This window comes from Camellia sinensis, chromosome 11 (assembly GCF_055761805.1).
Source record: "Camellia sinensis isolate YWXY chromosome 11, ASM5576180v1, whole genome shotgun sequence".
Taxonomy (NCBI): Eukaryota; Viridiplantae; Streptophyta; class Magnoliopsida; order Ericales; family Theaceae; genus Camellia; species Camellia sinensis.
The window spans coordinates 122,845,853-122,848,710 of NC_138971.1; the positions used below are offsets into that span (position 1 = coordinate 122,845,853).

At 30.9% G+C, this 2,858-nt stretch overlaps 1 long non-coding RNA gene across 1 annotated transcript; it reads left to right on the forward strand.

The window, feature by feature from the left end:
- Positions 1-249: 249 nt before the first annotated feature.
- LOC145803232 (uncharacterized) lies at positions 250-2,452 on the forward strand. The gene is made up of 2 exons (XR_014345358.1): positions 250-539; positions 1,341-2,452. It is a non-coding gene; the product is annotated as an uncharacterized LOC145803232 (long non-coding RNA).
- The last annotated feature ends 406 nt before the right edge of the window (positions 2,453-2,858 follow it).

The following is a 2,858-nucleotide window of genomic DNA, read 5'->3' on the forward strand; positions in this document are numbered from 1 at the left end:
AATTATTTAGTATATATATTTACCAAATAGTTTAATAATAAAATTTCCCAACAGTTGGTAGAAACTATTCCACTGAAACGGTTGGTTTTTATTAAACTATTTAAATGGTTTAATAAGTTTAGTACAACGGTTTGAATTTTTGTTCTACAACGGTCAGATTCAATTTTTCAATTAGCACCTGTTCGGCTTCCTCACTTGTTCGGGTCTAATTTTTTGGCTATATATACAACCATTTTGCCGCAGTTCGGAGGGGATAAAAAATATCAGTCTGAAATTTCAGTTTTTCTGTCCTAAATTCTGCACTTATGCATTATTCTTCATATTAGATTTAGAATAAAATTCAGAGAGTTAGAACACAAGTTTGGTTCGCCGAACAAATTGTTTGGAGTACTACTACAATTTGTGAAGATCATTGTATCCTGGGAGATAGACGCCACTCAACCGTAAGTACCATAGCGGGGCGAATCTGTCTTAAGGACAGAGTGTCACACACTCGACTTGGTCTTAAGTTATTTATTCGGTTCAACGAAATAAATTTGGTATGTTATTTATTTATTTTGTTTGAATTATTTCTAGTTGTTTTATTTACACAGAAGATTGTTCCAACAATCTTAAGACAGATTCGAATTATTCTATTTACTGAATTTTTCGTTTGTTTTCCTTTTTCATTCTTCGTAAATAATTTCGGAAGAAAATTATTTTCTGTGGATTTACAAAATAATATTCTGGTTGGAAAAATAAATAGTGATTATATGCTATTTGACAGATAGTAGTAATATACTGTCTCTTTTCTTTGACAACAACTAGTAGTACGATACTGGTGTCATTAACAATTCAGAATATATTTTTGTGAAATTTTTTCAGAAATTAATTTTGGGTTTTAGAAATTATTTTCTGAGTTTTCATTAATTAAAATTTTGTTTCAGTATTTTAATTATTGAAGTGTTACTGAAATTAATTTTCTTCTGTGGAATTAATTTGGTTGAATAGAATTTTATTTTATTTCCAAATTAATTGAAAAATAAAAGTTATAGTTTTTATTTCTTTTATTTTTACAGAATTTAATTTCTTGTGTGGAATTATTTTGGTTAAATAAAATTTTATTTTATTTCCAAATTAATTGAAAAATAAAAGTTATAGTTTTTATTTCTTTTATTTTACAGAATTTAATTTTGTGTGGAATTAATTTGTTTAAATAAAATTTTATTTTATTTTCAAATTAATTGGAAAATAAAAGTTACATTTTTGTTTCTTTTATTTTTACAGAATTTAATTCTGTGAATTTGGTTTAATTTTCTGTGTAGTATAAATTCTAATTATAATTTTGTTTTATATATTAGAATTGATGGCTACTGAAGCAAATGCCCAAACAAGTACTACTATGGTGGCTGCAATGACGCCAACCCCCTCTCCTGTTGTAACAGTACCGGTAAATCACGGTGAAAAGCTAGAGAAGTTCTTAAGAACTGACTTTAAAAGATGGCAACAGAAAATGTTGTTCTATCTTACAACTTTGAATCTGGCTCGTTTCTCCGTGAAGATGCTCCTATCCTGAAAGAGGATGAAACCGACCGACAAGTGGTTGCTGCGGTTGATGCTTGGAAACATGTCGATTTTCTTTGCCGGAATTATGTCTTGAATGGACTTGACAACACATTATACAACGTTTACAGTACAATCAAAACAGCAAAAAAACTTTGAGAATCGTTGGAGAAAAAGTACAAAACGGAAGATGCCGGCTTAAAGAAATTTGTGATTGGTAGATTCTTAGATTTTGTAATGGTTGATTCAAAAACTGTGATCAGCCAAGCTCAAGATTTCCAACTCATCCTGCATGACATTCACGCAAAAGGTATGTCTCTCAGTGAATCCTTTCAAGTTACAGCCTTAATTGAAAAATTACCAAAAGGCTGGAAGGAATTCAAGAACTACCTCAAACATAAGCGCAAAGAAATTTCTATGGACGAGTTAATTGTGCGTTTGAGGATTGAGGAGGACAACCGCAATTCTGAAAAGCGGGCTGGTAAGCATCCTATGGAGTCTAAGGAAAATGTGGTGGAACATACTTCAAAAACCAAGAAACGAAAGTCTTCTGGAGAAAGTTCATCACATGGCTCTAAAGGGGGGGGATAATAAAAAGTACAAGTTTAATGGCAAATGTTACATCTGTGACAAAGAGGGACATCGGAAAAGAAAAGATTGTACTCAAGATGACATTTGGAAAAGAACTCACTCTCAACAATGTGCTGCATGTACCGGACATTCGCAAGAATTTAGTTTTCGGATCTTTGTTGAGTAAGAATGAGTTTAAGCTAGTTTTTGAAAGTGACAAGTTTGTACTTACCAAAAACGGGATGTATGTAGGAAAAGGTTACATGTCTGATGGCCTTTTCAAGTTAAATGTAATGACCGTTGTACCCTCAGTTATTAATAATACTACATCTTCTTCTTACTTGCTTGAGTCTTCAAATTTATGACATGGTAGACTAGGACATGTTAATTATAGATCTTTGCGTAGATTAATTAATATGGAATATTTACCTAAATTTAACATTGATTCAAATCATAAATGTGAAATTTGCATTGAGGCAAAATTATCTAAAACTCCTTTACATTCAATTGAAAGAAGTACGGAACCACTTGAATTAATTCATAGTGACATTTGTGATTTTAAATCAATTCAAACCAGAGGTGGAAAAAAAGTATGTAATCACTTTTATAGATGACTATACTAGATATAGTTATATTTATTTAATTCGAACCAAGGATGAAGCTTTGGAAACTTTCATTCAATATAAGAATGAAGTTGAAAATCAACTTGGTAAGAAAATCAAGAAACTTAGAAGTGATAGAGGTGG